General features: G+C 42.6%; 1 non-coding gene across 1 annotated transcript; it reads right to left on the bottom strand.

Moving 5' to 3' along the window:
* Nucleotides 1–13,657: 13,657 nt before the first annotated feature.
* Nucleotides 13,658–13,871, bottom strand: LOC115900636. The gene has a single exon (XR_004060295.1). It is a non-coding gene; the product is annotated as a small nucleolar RNA U3 (small nucleolar RNA).
* Between the last annotated feature and the right edge of the window lie 3,026 nt (nt 13,872–16,897).

Genomic DNA, 16,897 nt, shown 5'->3' with positions numbered 1-16,897 from the left:
AGAACAGAATCCTCAGAAATAATACCACACATCTACAGCCATCTGATCTTTGACAAACCTGAGAGAAACAAGAAATGGGGAAAGGATTCCCTATTTAATAAATGGTGCTGGGAAAATTGGCTAGCCATAAGTAGAAAGCTGAAACTGGATCCTTTCCTTACCCCTTATACGAAGATTAATTCAAGATGGATTAGAGACTTAAATGTTAGACCTAATACCGTAAAAACCCTAGAAGAAAATCTAGGTAGTACCATTCAGGACATAGGCATGGGTAAGGACTTCATGTCTAAAACACCAAAAGCAACGGCAGCAAAAGCAAAAATTGACAAATGGGATCTAATTAAACTAAAGAGCTTTTGCACAGCAAAAGAAACTACCATCAGAGTGAACAGGCAACCTACAGAATGGGAGAAAATTTTTGCAACCTACTCATCTGACAAAGGGCTAATATCCAGAATCTACAAAGAACTCAAACAAATATACGAGAAAAAAACAAACAACCCCATCAAAAAGTGGGGAAAGGATATGAACAGACATTTCTCAAAAGAAGATATTCATACAGCCAACAGACACATGAAAAAATGCTCATCATCACTTGCCATCAGAGAAATGCAAATCAAAACCACAATGAGATACCATCTCACACCAGTTAGAATGGCAATCATTAAGAAGTCAGGAAACAACAGGTGTTGGAGAGGATGTGGAGAAATAGGAACACTTTTACACTGTTGGTGGGATTGTAAACTAGTTCAACCATTATGGAAAACAGTATGGCAATTCCTCAAGGATCTAGAACTAGATGTACCATATGACCCAGCCATCCCACTACTGGGTATATACCCAAAGGATTATAAATTATTCTACTACAAAGACACATGTACACGTATGTTTATTGCGGCACTATTCACAATAGCAAAGACTTGGAATCAACCCAAATGTCCATCTGTGACAGACTGGATTAAGAAAATGTGGCACATATACACCATGGAATACTATGCAGCCATAAAAAAGGATGAGTTTGCGTCCTTTGTAGGGACATGGATGCAGCTGGAAACCATCATTCTTAGCAAACTATCACAAGAACAGAAAACCAAACACCGCATGTTCTCACTCATAGGTGGGAACTGAACAATGAGATCACTTGGACTCGGGAAGGGGAACATCACGCACAGGGGCCTATCATGGGGAGGGGGGAGGGGGGAGGAGGGAGGGCTTGCATTGGGGAGTTATACAAGATATAAATGATGAATTGATGGGTGCTGACGAGTTGATGGGTGCAGCACACCAACATGGCATAAGTATACATATGTAACAAACCTGCACGTTATGCACATGTACCCTAGAACTTAAAGTATAATAATAAAAAAAAAAAAAAAAAAAAAAAAATTACACTTAAGATATCAAATTGTTTTAAAGGTTGCCTTCCTGGCCCTTGGCATTGATTACTCCTGCCATCTAGCAGAAGGTCCAAAAATTAAAATTATGAGAACTGTACAAAATCATAAGGACATAATTCCAATCTCCAAATAGAAAGATGTTTAACATATTAATAATTACTTAAATTTCAGGCCGGGCACAGTGGCTCGCACCTAAAAACCCAACACTTTGTGAAGCTGAGGCAGGTGTATCGCTTCAATCCAGGAGTTTGAGACCAGCTTGGCCAACATGGCAAAAACTTGTCTCTGCTAAAAACACAAAAACTGGCCAGGGCGGTGGCTCACACCTGTAATCCCAGCACTTTGGGAGTCCAAGGCGGGTGGATCACCTGACATCAGGGGCTCGTTACCAGTCTGACCAACACAGTGAAACCCTGTCTCTACTAAAAATACAAAAATTAGCTGGGCCTTGTGGTGGGTGCCTGTAATCCCAGCTACTCAGGGACATGAGGCAGGGAGAACTGCTTGAACCAGGAGGCAGAGGTTGCAGAGAGCCGAGATTACGCCACTGCACTCCAGCCTAGGCGACAGAGTGAGACTCCCCCTCAAAAAAAAAAAAAAAAAAAAAAAAAAAAAGGAGTGAAGGGAGAAATATTCAAGGAAATATATAGCTTAAAGAAAAAACAAGGCCGGGTGTTGTGGCTCACACCTATAATCCCAATACTTTGAGAGGCTAAGGCAGGCAGATTGCCTAAGATCAGGAGTTCCAGACCAGCCTGGCCAGCATGATGAAACCCCATCTCTACTAAAAATACAAAATTAGCCAGGCATGGTTGCGCATGCCTATAATCCTAGCTACTTGGGAAGGCTGAGGCAGGAGAATTGCTTGAACCCAGGAGGCAGAGGTTGCAGTGAGCTGAGATCACACCATTGCACTGCAGCCTGGGCAACAAAAGCGAAACTCCATCTCAAAAAAAATAAATAAATAAAATAAAAAAATAAAAAAATGAATCAGCTGGGCATGGTAGTGCACACTTGTAGTCCCAACTACTTGGGAGGCTGAGGCAGGAGAATGCTTGAACCCAGGAGGCAGAGGTTGCAGTGAGCCAAGATTCCAGCCTGGAGACAGAGCAAGACTCCATCTCAAAAAAAAAAAGTTCAGGACCAGATGGATTCACAGCAGAATTCTACCAGACATTCAAAGAATTGGCACCAATCCTTTTGACACTATTCTACAAGATAACGAAGGAACTCTCCCTAATTTATTCTATGAAGCCAGCATCACACTAATACCAAAACCAGGAAAGGACATAAGCAAAAAACAAAACTACAGACCGATATCCTTGATGAACATAGATGCTAAGATCCTTAACAAAATACTAGCTAACTGAATCCAACAGCATATCAAGAAGATAATCCTCCATGATCAAGTGGGTTTCATACCAGGGATGCAGGGATGGTTTAACATATACAAGTCAATAAATGTGATACACCACAGAAACAGAATTAACAACAAAAATCACATGATCATCTCAATAGATGGAGAAAATGCATTTGACAAAATCCAGCATCACTTTATGATTAAAACTGTCAGCAAAATCAGCATATAAGGGACATACCTTAATGTAATAAAAACCATCTATGACAAACCACAGCCAACATAATACTGAATGGGGAAAAGTTGAAAGCATTCCCTCTGAGAACTGGAACAAGACAAGGATGCCCACTCTCACCACTCCTCCTCAACACAGTACTGGAAGTCCTAGCCAGAGCAATCAGACAACAGAAAGAAATAAAGGGCATCCAAATCAGTAAAGGGGAAGTCAAATAGTCACTGTTTGCTGAAGACATGGTCAATTACCTTGAAAACTCTAAGGACTCCTCCAGAAAGCTCCCAGAACTGATAAAAGAATTCAGCAAAACTTCTGGATACAAGATTAATGCACACAAATCAGGAGCTCTTCTATACAGTCAATAGCAACCAAGCAGAGAATCAAATCAAGAACTCAACCCCTATCACAATAGCTGCAAAAAAACCCAAAAACCAAAACCAAAAAACAAAAAACTTAGGAATATACCTAACAGGCTGGGCAGTAGCTCAAGCCTGTAATCCCAGCACTCTGGGAGGCCAGGGCAGGTGGATTACTTGAAGTCAGGAGTTCGAGACCAGCCTGGTCAATGATGGTGAAACCCCATCTCTATCAAAAATACAAAAAATCAGCCAGGTGTGGTGGTGCATGCCTGTAGTCCCAGCTACTTGGGAGGCTCACGCAGGAGAACTGCTCAAACCCGGGCGGTGGAGGTTGCAGTGAGTCGAGATCATGCCACTGCACTTTAGCCTGGGCGACAGAGCAAGGTTCCATCTCAAAAAAGAAAGAAGAAGAAAAAAAAGAATATACCTAACAAAGGAGTTGAAAGACCTCTACAAGGAAAACTACAAAACACTGCTGAAAGAAATCATAGACAACACAAACAAATGGAACCATATCCCATGTTCATGGACGGGTAGAATCAGTATTGTGAAAAAGACCACGCTGCCAAAAGCAACATATAAATTCAATGCAATCCCCATCAAAATACCACCATTATTCTTCACAGAACTAGAAAAAACAATCCTAAAATTCATATGGAACCAAAAAGGAGCCCGCAAAGCCAAAGCATGACTAAGCAAAAAGAACAAATCTGGAGGTATCACACTAACTGATTTCAAACTATACTATAAGGCCACAGTCACCAAAACAGCATGGTACTGGTATAAAAATAGGCACACAGACCAATGGAAGAGAATAGAGAACCCAGAAACAAACCCAATACTTACAGCCAACCGATCTTCGACAAAGCAAACAAAAACATAAAAGTGGGGAAAGGACACCCTTTTCAACAAATGGTGCTGGGATAATTGGCTAGCCACATGTAGGAAAAATTAAACTGGATCCTCATCTCTCACCTTATACAAAAATAAACTCAAGATGGATTAAGGACTTAAACCTAAGACCTGAAACTAAAATTTCTAGAAGATAACACTGGAAAAATCCTTCTAGATATTGGCTTAGGCAAGGATTTCATGACCAAGAACCCAAAAGCAAATGCAATAAAAACAAAGATAAATACCTCGGATGTAATTAAACTAAAGAGACTTTGCACAGCAAAAGGAACAGTGAGCAGAGTCAACAGACAACCCACAGAATGGGAGAAAATCTTCACAATCTATACATCTGACAAAGGACTAATCCAGAATCTACAACGAACTCAAATCAGTAAGAGAAAACCAAGCCCATCACACTGTGGGTAGGCTAACGACATGAAGAGACAATTCTCAAAAGAAGATACACAAATGGCCAACAAACCTATGAAAAAAATGCTCAGCATCACTAATCATCAGGGAAATGCAAATCAAAACCACAAAATGATACCACCACACTCCTGCAAGAATGGCCATAATTGAAGAATCAAAAAACAGTAGATGCTGGCATGGATGCAGTAAACGGGGAACACTTCTGCACTACTGGTGGGAATGCAAACTAGTACAACCACTATGGAAAACAGTGTGGAGATTCCTTAAAGAATTAAGAAGTAGAATTAACATTTGATCCAGCAATCCCACTACTGGGTATCTACCCAGAGGAAAAAAAGTCATTAATTGAAAAAGATACTTGCACACGCACGTTTATTGCAGCACAATTCACAACTGCAAAATCATGGAACCAACCCAAATGCCCATCAATCCACAAGTGGATAAAGACACTGTGGGGGGTGTGTGTGTGTGTATGTGTCTGTGTATATATGTATACACATGTGTGTATATATATATATGTAATGGAATACTACACAGCCATAAAAAGGAATGAATTAATAGCATTTGCCATGACCTGGATGAGACTGGAGACTATTATTCTAAGTGAAGTAACTCAGGAATAGAAAACCAAACATCATATGTTCTCACTGATATGTGGGAGCTAAGCTATGAGGACACAAAGGCATAAGAATGATACAATGGACTTTGGGGACTTGGCCAGGGGTGGGGGGGCAAGGGATTAAAAGACTACAAATATGGTGCAGTGTATACTGTTCAGGTGATATGTACACCAAAATCTCACAAATCACCACTAAAGAATTACTCATATAACCAAATACCACCTGTACCCCAATAACTTATGGAGAAGTAATTTTTTTTTTTTTTGAAACAGTCTCCCTCTGTTGCCCAGGTTGGAGTGCAGTGGCACGATCTTGGCTCACTGCAACCTCCACCTCCCAGGTTCAAGTGATCCTCCTGCTTCAGCCCCCCTAGTAGCTGGGACTACAGGCACACACCATCATCCCCGGCTAACTTTTGTATTTTAAGTAGAGACAGGGTTTCGCCATGTTAGCCAGGCTGGTCTCAAACTCCTGACCTCAGGTGATCCACCTGCCTCGGCCTCCCGAAGCGCTGAGATTATAGGCGTGAGCCACGGTGCTTGGCCAAAAAATAATTTTTTTTAAAAAAGTCACTGCCCCCTCCAAAGAGGAAAATTACAAGAAGCTACGTTAGCTGAGCACTGTGTTGCATGCCCATAGTCCCAATTACTCAGGGGGCTTAGGTGGGAACATCACGGGAGTCCAGGAGTTTGAGTCCAGCGTAGGTAACATAGTGAGACCCCCAACTCTAAAAATAAATTTAAAAGTAAAATAATAATGAAACTACAGAATAAACAGTCTCTTCTCTAGAACAGCAATGCTTTGACATAATTCAAAACACATCAACTATGAACATACAAAACTGAATGCAGAAGTCACAAAAAATTTTAAATTATAAGATTAGAATTCAAAGAAATTTTACTCTTCTAAAGCATTAATTTAGGCTTTGTTTCCAAATATCACAGGAATATTCATTTACCTTTGTTATTAAAGATATTCCCGTGGAAAAGTTTGAGAAGCTCCAACCTATGGTGACTTAGGTTATTTTCACAGTAATAAAAATGTCTAACTCAGAAACCATTTACTGCGAATTTCTTTTTCTCTTATAGTCCCTGTGAAACTTTATGGCATAGGATGTTTTACTCTTCTTTATACCTTCCTGTGGTAGGTTGAACATTGGCCCTCAGAGATACATAGGTCTTAATTCCTAGAACCTATGACTGTTTCATGATATGAAAAAAGGGGCTTAACGAAAGTATCTTGAGATGGAGAGAGTATCCTTAATTATCTGGGGGGTCCTTAATATAATCATAAGTGTCCTCATAAGAGAGGCAGAGGAAGATGTGACTACAGATGAGAAAGTGATGTGATGACAGAGTGATGTGCTGTGCGGAAAAGAGCCACAAGCCAAGGAAGACAGGCAGCCACTACAAGCTGAAAAAGGTAAGGAAATGGATCTTCCTCTCAGAGCTTCCAGGAGGAATTGGGCCCGCAACACTTTGACTTTTGCCCAGTGAAACTGATTTCATACTTCTGACCTCCAGAACTAAAAGAGAATAAATGAGGTTGGGCAGGTGGCTCATGCCAGTAATGCCAGAACTTTGGGAGGCCAAGGTGGCAGGACTGCTTGAGCCCAGGAGTTTGAGACCAGCCTGAGCAGCATAGTGAGACCTCATCTCTACAGCCTGGATGACAGAGTGAGACCCTGTCTAAAACAAAAGAAAACAAAAGAACCAAGTAAACTCAAAGTGAGATGAATGAAATGGCTCTTGAGATGTAGGAAGAGAATATTACAACCCTTATTTGTATGTCCTTTTTATTCTCAACATTTTTCTTTCCATTTCTGTGTTTTTAAAACTTTTGTGTATAACAATGTAAGTTTTTTTAAAAATCTTTTTTTTTTTTTTTTTTTTTTTTTTTTTTGTTTTTGAGACAGAGTTTTGCTCTTGTTGCCCAGGCTGGAGTGCAGTGGTGCGATCTCAGCTCACTGCAACCTCTGCCTCCCGGATTCAAGCGATTCTCCTGCCTTAGCCTCCCCAGTAGCTGGGACAGGCATGCGCCACCACGCCTGGCTAATTGTATTTTGAGTAGAGACAGAGTTTCTCCATGTTGGTCAGGCTGGTCTCAAAGTCCCGATCTCAGGTGAGCCACCATGCCTAGCCCTTTTTGGTTTTTTAAATAGGGGCGGGGTCTCACTGTGTTGGCCAGGCTGGTCTCAAACTCCTGGCCTCAAGTGGATCCTTCCACCTCGGCCTCCCAAAGTGCCAGGATTACAGGCATGAGCCACCAAGCTTGGCCATTTTTGCAATGTATGTGTAAAAATATATATGTATTGAGTAAATGGTAAAATATTTTTGACAAGTATGTGATGAAAACTGTATTTGGAGGTCAGTGATTTAGGACATGACAACTGCAGTTTAAAGATCTTGGCGGGGGAGAAGTCAAAGAAAAAAACACAAATGTTTTAATTAGTATCTGATATGAAAGAATGGTATTGGCCAGTTAGCTCAGGTGGTTAGAACTGTGGAAAGAAAATAATCTCAGGACCCCAAAATCACTAAGCCAAAAGGAAAAGTCAAGCTGGGAACTGTGTGGGGCAAACCTGCCTCCCATTCTATTCCTCAATGAGATAGCTGCAAGAATAAAACAACTGCTTACCTCCTTCATCACAATTTGCCACAAGGAAATTCCTTGTGGACTTCCTCCCTACTTCAAGTTATTCCGCCTTTCCAGACTGAACCAATGTACATTACTTGTATTAACTGGTGTCTCATCTCCCTAAAATGTATAAAACCAAGCTGTGCCCCGAACACCCTGGGCACATGTCCTCAGGACCTCCTGAGGCTGTCATGGGCACATTCTTAACCACGCCCAGCTAATTTTTTCTATTTTCGGTAGAGACTGTGTTTTGCTATGTTGGCCAGGCTGGTCTTGAGCTCCTGGCCTCAAGAGATCCACCTGTCTTGGCCTTCCAAAGTGCTGGGATTACAGGTGTGAACCACTGAGCTGGCCAAAATGTTCTATTTTAAAGAAAAAAAATTATTATGTTGAGAATTTAAAAAACATATTTAAACAGGCACTGTTACTACCTTTAACAGTGTGAACCTATGAATCATCTTTGTACTCTGTTGAGAAATAGTTTAAGAAGTGAACTCAGGCTGGGTATGGTAGTGCACACCTGTAATCCCAGCAGTTTGGGAGGCTGAGATGGGAGGACTGCTTCAGCCCAGGAGGCAGAAGTTACAATGAATCATCATCTTGCCCCTGCACATTCTTAACCTTCGCAAAATAAACTTCCTAAATTGATGGGGCTTGTCTCAGTTACTGCTTGGTTTGCAGAATGTATTGCTTATATGAAGGAAAACTTGAGTTCTTATATCTAAAGTAGAAAAAAACGGAGAGAGGCTGAATGCTATTCTTTAATTTGTCACTTAAGAGCTACTTAGGAAAAAACAAAACAAAACTTTTTATCTGAAAAATGCAAGCCCTGGCCGGGCGTGGTGGCTCACGCCTGTAATCCCAGCACTTTGGGAGGCCGAAGTGGGTGGATCACAAGGTCAGCAGTTCAAGACCAGCCTGACCAACATGGTGAAACCCCGTCTGTACTAAAAATACAAAAATTAGCCAGGTGTGGTGGTGGGTGCCTGTATTCCCAGCTACTTGGGAGGCTGAGGCAGGATAATTGCTTGAACCCGGGAGGCAGAGGTTGCAGTGAGCCAAGACTGTGCCATTACATTCCAGCCTGGGTGACAGAGCGAGACTGTGTCTCAAAAGAAAAAAAAAAAAGAATGCAAGACCCTTTAAATTATCAGGCCCAGGGAGGCATTTGAAATGTAACAGCATTCTTGTCTCACTCTCTGTTGAGCTAAATAATTACTCTTGAAGCCATTTGTTACATAGTCTCCAGACTGACGCCAAGGAGCCATAGAGTGCCATGCATCCTGTAGTTCAACAGTGTGTCACCAGCCAATGCTATTTCTGTAACCAATGAGAATTCCTAATGAACAAGCTTTGTAATTGTCCCTTCTCCTGATTCATCCTATTTTCTTCAAAACTTGAGCCTCTATTTTGATCTCTGGAGCATTCAAGGCAACTTGGAAGTGTCCTGAAATGCAGTCCTCAGACTTAAGCCCCTCAAAAGTTACTTTTGCCTCAACTTCTTCCTTTTAGGTTGATACTACCATGAAAAAAAAAAATGTAAGGAAATGGTTTTAAATTGCAGTGTTAAGGGTTTAAGTCATTAAGAAACTATTTACCATTAAAAATTATATATACCCACACATACACTCACATATATCATTAAAATACGCCATGAAGTCCAAATTATACACAATACTTAAATAAATAACTAAATAATTTTAAAATGAGCTGGGTGCAGTGGTGCACCCCTGTAATCCCAGCTACTTGGGAAGCTGAAGCAAGAGGATCGCTTGAGCCCAGAAGTTCAAGACCAGCCTGAGCAACGAAGCAAGACCCCATCTCAAAAAAAACCAAAAACGAATTGCATGTCATACTACTTGCAAGTTCTCATGCTCAATCACTGTATCAGGGCTCCATCAGGAAAATAAAATCAATAGGAGACATATATTAAGGGTTTTTTGTCAAGGAGTTGACATACAGTTGTGGCAGCTCCCTAGGTAAGTCTAAAATCGGTAGAGCAGGCTGTCAGGAAAGGCAGGCTGGAACTCAGGCATGAGCTGAAGCTGCAGTCTAAAGCAGAATTTTGGCTGGATGCGGTTGCTCATGCCTGTAATCCCAGCACTTCGGGAGGCTGAGGCAGGAGGATTACTTCAGCCCAGGAGTTGAAGACTGCAGTGAGTTATGATCACAACACTCCATCCTGGGCAACAGCGAGACTCCATCTCAAAAAAAAAAAAAAAAAAGAGAAGGAAAGGCAACTCAGAGCAGCCTAAGCTATGTGAAGTATGCAAAACTTGTTAGGCTTACAGAGACATGACTGAGACTTCAATCATCCCCCAACCCCGCCAACCCACACTAACTGCCCAGTGGATTCACCTTCCCCGCTGCCTAGACAGAGCTGATTTATCAACACAGGGGAATTGTGTGGAGAAAGTAATTCACGTAGAACCGGCTGTGCGGGAGACGAGTATTATTACTCAAATCACTATCCTTGAGCATTCCGTGATCAGAGTTTTTAAAGACAATTCGACATGTGGGGCTTGGGAAGTGGGAAGTACTGACTGGTCAGGTTGGAGATGGAATCATAGGGGGTCGAAGGGAGTTTTTCTTGCTGTCTTCTGTACCTGGGTGGGATGGCAGAACTGGTTGAGCCAGATTACTGGTCTGGGTCTGGGTGGTGTCAGCTGATCCATGGAGTGCAGTGTCTGCAAAATATCTCAAGCAGTGATCTCAGGTTTTACAAAAGTGATGTTATCCCCAGGAGCAATTTGAGGAGGTTCAGAGGAGCCTGAGGTTGCTTGACCTGTAAACTGTGATTTCTAATTTTTTTTTTTTGAGACGGAGTTTTGCTCTTGTTGCCCAGGCTAGAGTGCAGTGGCACGATCTCAGCTCTCCGCAACCTCCACCTCCTGGGTTCAAGCGATTCTCCTGCCTCAGCCTCCTGAGTAGCTGGGATTACAGGTGCCCGCCACCAAGCCCAGCTAATTTTGTATTTTTGGTAGAGACGGGGTTTGTCCATGCTAGTCAGGCTGGTCTGAACTCCTGACCTCAGGTGACCCCCCCATCTCGGCCTCCCAAAGTGCTGGGATTACAGGTGTGAGCCACCCTGCCCCGCCCTGTAATTTCTAATCTCATAGCTAATTTGTTACTCCTGCAAAGGCAGACTGGTCCCCAGGCAAGAAGTGGGTCTTTATAGGAAAGGGCTGTTATCAGTTTATTTTATTTGATTTTTTGAGACAGAGTCTTGCTCTGTCACTCAGGCTGGAGTGCAGTGGTACGATCTCAGCTCACTGCAACGTCCACCTCCCAGGTTCAGGTGATTCTCCTGCCTCAGCCTCCCGAGCAGCTGGCATTACAGGTGCCTGCCACCATGCCCAGATAATTTTTGTATTCTTAGTAGAGACAGGGTTTCACCATGTTGGCCAGGCTAGTCTTGAACTCCTGACCTCAAGTAATCTGCCTGCCTCATCCTCCCAAAGTGCTGGGATTACAGGCGTGAGCCACCGCACCCGGCCATGTCATCAATTTTGTTTCATAGTCAAACTATGAACTGAATTCCTTCCCGAAGTTAGCTTGGCCTACGTGTAGGAATGAACAAGGACAGCTTGAAGGTTAGAAGCAAGATGGAATCGGTTAGGTCTGATTTCTTTCACTATCATAATTTCCTCAGGTATAATTTCATCAGTTGTAATTTTGCAAAGATTGTTTCAACACCCAGGGGCAACTGTTTAAAGACATTTTATTCTGTCCAGGTGTGGCGGCTCACGCCTATGATCCCAGCACTTTGGGAGGCGAGGTACGTGGATCACTTGAGGCCAGGAGTTCTGAGACCAGCCTGACCAACATGGTAAAACCCCATCTCTACTAAAAATACAAACATTAGCCGGGCATGGTGGCACACGCCTGTAATCCCAGCTATGCGGGCGGCTGAGGCAGGAGCATCCACTTGAACCACGGAGGCGGAGGTTGCAGTGAGTCAAGATCGCACCACTGCGCTCCAACCTGGGCAACAGAGCGAGGCTCTGTCATAGTGATAGATACATACACACACACGTGTATATATATATCATGTATATATATTGTGTATATATATGATAAACACATTTTATTCTTTTTTTCCCTGTAGTTAGCTGATAAATTACCTAAAATGTTAAAGTTGCAGAGTAGGATCACCCATTATCTTCATGTTCCTGGAATTTGTGATACAAAGAACAGTGTATCGCCAATCAATAGCTTATGTTATTTTAATGAACCAATATAGGAACTGCCCCACTTTTTAAAACCCACCTGAATATATGTTGCTAATCAGAGCATATATTCAAGGCAACTTGAATCTATGTCTCCCAGGTTGCAGTCCTCAAATTTGACCTAAATAAACTCTACTTATATTAATTTTTACCTCAATTCCTTTAGTTTGACAGTCTTATATTTGTGGGAGTGGGTCAGTATAAGCATACAAGATGTACAAGCTAATCCTATTTTCCCCTCTTTTTTTTTTTTTTTCTGTTTGTTGTTGTGGCGGGGTCTTGCTCCATAGCTCAGGCTGGAATGCAGTGGTGCAATCTTGGCTCACTAATCCCCCTCTGATAAAATACATTTACCAGGAACAGCCCTAACCTCACACTTCATTCCAGCCTGGCTCTCTCCCTCTCAAACTCCATTCCGGCCTGGCTCTCTAACTTTCTGCCTCATTCCACTGGCTAGTCCTTAAGACCCTGACCTAATACTCTCTTTTTGAAGTCTCTGGCTCCAATCCTAAGCACCATATTCCTTTGCCCAAATCTGGAATCCCAGGGCCTCTTGAAGGTTTCCCAATACATGTAAGGCCTACTTCTAGGCATGCATGCATGCCTCTACTATGTAAGGAGTACTTCTGGAAGCCACCAGCTCTAGAGTTTCTGAAAACGTCAACAAGACTGCCTTTGAAAACAGAGGGTGGGTGGTGGTGAGAACATCCTGTGAAGGGTGCCAGCTGGTTTATACCAGTCAGTGTGCCAAACTGCTCCTCTAATGAGAAGAGGTGGTGCTGTTTTAATTCCTCCAGTTTTAAGATGCACTTTACTGTTATTACCCTTTTTAGTTTAGAAAGATAAAAGTTGACGAAGAGGCAGGGCTAGCACTGAAACCGATAATTATGTTAATCAAAAATCCCACCCACCTCCAGAAAACCTTTTCACAGAGCTGCTGAAAGTGGTAAATTGATTGGTTTAAGTTGTATGTTCTCTTCATGCCACTTTTTTTCTTTTTCTTTTTTTTCTTCCCGCCACTTTCAAGCTAAGAGTGAACAGATAGTAAAATAGCTACACTAAATGGAGTTCAGAGGAGAAAAAAAGGACAGACTATCTGACAAACCAGTGTCTGGGTCTTCTAGTTAAGAATTAGAGGCCAGGTGCGGTGGCTCACTCCTGTAATTCCAGCACTTTAGGAGGCTGAGGCAGGTGGATCACCTGAGGTCAGGAGTCCAAGGCCAGCCTGACCAACATGGTGAAACCCCATCTGTACTAAAAATACAAAAATTAGCCGGGCGTGGTGGTGGGCACCTGTAATCCTAGCTACTTGGGAGGCTGAGGCAGGAGAATCTCTTGAATCCTGGAGGCAGAGGTTGCAGTGAGCCAAGATTGTGTCATTGCACGCCAGCCTGGGAAACAAGAGACAGACTCTGTCTCAAAAAGAAAAAAAAAACAAATAAACAAAACATAAGAATTAGGACCATACTTTTATTTTATTTTATTACTTTTTAGACAGGAATCACTCAGACTGCATTCTTTCTCTCTTACTCTCCTGCAGGAAGAGAATGATCATGAATGGCAAATGGCAGGTGCAGTGAAGCAAGAAAAGCTGGCTTCAGGCTCAGAAGAGAATGCTGTGCCTCTTCCTCATGGTTTCCGGTGCCCTGCATGTTCAGAGAAACTTCTCTAGTAATGAATGAACTGTAGAAATGATCCCTGAAAATATGGTCTTGATACTTTATTTTTGTGGCAATTTTTTTTTTTTTTTTTTTTGAGATGGAATTTTGCTCTTGTTGTCCAGGCTGGAGTGCAATGGCACGATCTCCACTCACCGTAACCTCCGCCTCCCGGATTCAAGCAATTCTTCTGCCTCAGCCTCCCAAGTAGCTGGGATTACAGGCATGTGCCACCCCGCCCGGCTAATTTTGTATTTTTAGTAGAGACAGGGTTTCTCCATTTTGGTCAGGCTGGTCTCGAACTCCCTACCTCAGGTGATCTGCCCGCCTCGGCCTCCCAAAGTTCTGGGATTACAGGGGTGAGCCACCGCGCCCGGCCAGATCCAAAAGGAGCAGCTTGGGATCCTTATACTGTGAAAACACGTTCACGTCTTTCTTAATTAAGATTTTATGCTGGGCGAGGTGGCTCATGGCTTTAATCCCAACACTTTGAGAGGCCAAGGTGGGCAGATCACTTGAGGTCAGGAGTTCAAAATCAGCCTGGCCAACATGGTGAAACCCCGTCACTACTAAAAATACAACAATTAGCTGGGCATCGTGGTGCATGCCTGTAGTCCCAGCCACTCAGGAGGCTGAGGCACGAGAATCCCTTGAACCCAGGAGGCAGAGGTTGCAGTGAGCCGAGATTGTGCCACTGCACCCCAGCCCAGGCGACAGAGCAAGAGTCCGTCTCAGACAAAAAAAAAAAAAAAGATTTTAAAGTACCTATTTGCCAGTTCATATGTAGTTGATTTGGAGCATGTGCTACAAGATTGGTTCTAAATATACATAAACTAAGAGCTGAGAAAGTTATTGCTAAGCTAAATTCAACCAATTACACTTTCTTTTTTTCTGCTGCACCTATATTATTCTAATTCTATTTGTCAGGCTGCTTACTTTTACAATCTTTTTTAGTGTAGAAAAGGTAGAAAAAAGGTAGAAAAAAATGATATCATGAACACTTTTCTTTAATTAAAAAAAATATTTTTAAATAGAGACGAGGTCTCACTGTGTTGCTCAGGTTGGTCTCAAACTCCTGAGCTCAAACGATCCTCCCTCTTTGGCCTCCCAAAGTGGTGGGATTACAGATATGAGCCATCATAACAGGCCCAAAGCAGATGTTTCAATAAGCACTATTACTCAAAGCCAGATATGTGATTTTGAACAAGTTACTTTATTTTCCTCTAAACTCCAAATTACTCAAGTGATAATGCCTCCTGTTCAGGGATTTTATGAAGATTAAGTAACAATAAAAATAAGCACAAAATAAACAAAAAAATAGCACAGTGTAGGCATTCAGGAATTATTAGTTGAAGTTCCAACCCTTCGTCTATGTATACCCCTTACTTTGTGAGATTACAGGAAGGATGACAAAAAAGGATATGGTGGGGTTTTTTTTGTTTTTTTTTTTTTGAAACGGAGTTTCACTCTTGTTGCCCAGGCTGGAGTGCAGTGGTGCGATCTTGGCTCACTGCAACCACCGCCTCCCAGATTCAAGTGATTCTCCTACCTCAGCCTCCCAAGTAGCTGGGATTACAGGTGCATGCCACCATGCCCAGCTAATTTTTGTATTTTTAGTAGAGATGGGGTTTCATCATATTGGTCAGACTGGTCTCGAACTCCTGACCTCAGGTGATCCACCTGCCTCGGCCTCCCAAAGTGCTAGGATTACAGGAATGAGCCACCACGCCTGACCTTTGTTGTTTTTTTGAGATGGAGTCTCCCTTTGTTGCCCAGGCTGGAGTGCAGTGGCACAATCTCAGCTCACTGCAACCTCCGCCTCCCAGGTTCAAGTGATTCTCCTACCTCAGCCTCCTGAGTAGCTGGCATTACAGGTGCCTGCCGCCTCGCCCAGCTAATTTTTGTATTTTTAGTAGAGACGGGGTTTCACCGTGTTGGCCAGGCTGGTCTCGTACTCCTGACCTCAAGTAATCCACCCACCTCGGCCTCCCAAAGTGCTGGGATTACAGGCGTGAGCCACTGCGCCCAGCCCAAAAAAGTATATGTTTGCTGAGCCCTTTAATTGTTGAAAATGATCGTTGAAAAAAAGAAAAATTAATGACAGGACTAGGAATGTACACCAGCCAGGAAGTAGAATTAAGAAAGTTTAAATGCAATGGATGAAAACTATAGGCAGGCTGGGTGCAGTGGCTCACGCCTGTAATCATAACACTTAGGGTGGCCAAGGCCAATGGATTACTTGAGCTCAGGAGTTTGAGACCAGCCCGGGCAACATAGTGAAACCCCATCTCTGCAGAAAAATACAAAAATTAACGGCTTGGTGGCTCACGCCTGCACTCCTAGCTACTTGGGGGATGAGGCAGGAGGATTGCTTGAGCCCAGGAGGCAGAGGTTGTAGTGAGCCCAGATCGCTCCACTGCACTCCAGCCTGGGTGACAGAGTCAGATCCTGTCTCAAAACAAAAAAGAACATTATAGGTAAAGAAATACAGATTTCTTTAATACTTAAAAGAGAATTATTGTGAAGTTGATATGAATTAATGTTAAATAAGACTACCAATGCCAGGCTCAGTGGCTCACACCTGTAATCCCAGCACTTTGGGAGGGTGAGGCGGGAGGATCACCTCCGGTCAGGAGTTTGAGACCAGCCTGGCCAACATGGCGAAACCTCATCTCTACTAAAAATACAAAAATTAGCTGGGTGTGGTGGTGCACCTGTAATGCCAACTACTCAGGAGGCTGAGGCAGAAGAATTGCTTGAAACTGGGTGGTGGAGGTTGCAGAAGATTGCGCCACTGCACTCCATCCTGGGTGACAGAGCAAAACTCCATTTCAAAAAAAAAAAAAAACAAAAAAACAAAACAAAACAAAAAAAAAGACTACCACGCTAATGTGGTATTTTTAGGATTTTTTCTTTTTTCTTTTTTCTTTTTTTTTTTTGAGATGGCCCGGCTTTTCTTTTTTATCATATGATCTCTAACTGATGTATGTGACACAGTAATACAAAACTATCTGAGCTATAAAAGAAATATGAAAGGCTTCTGTTTTCTTTTGTAGGCCTTCTGGAACTTTGCCTCAGACTC

This window comes from Rhinopithecus roxellana, chromosome 11, assembly GCF_007565055.1.
Source record: "Rhinopithecus roxellana isolate Shanxi Qingling chromosome 11, ASM756505v1, whole genome shotgun sequence".
NCBI classification, from domain to species: Eukaryota; Metazoa; Chordata; class Mammalia; order Primates; family Cercopithecidae; genus Rhinopithecus; species Rhinopithecus roxellana.
This window is presented reverse-complemented; position numbering and strand designations above follow the sequence as displayed.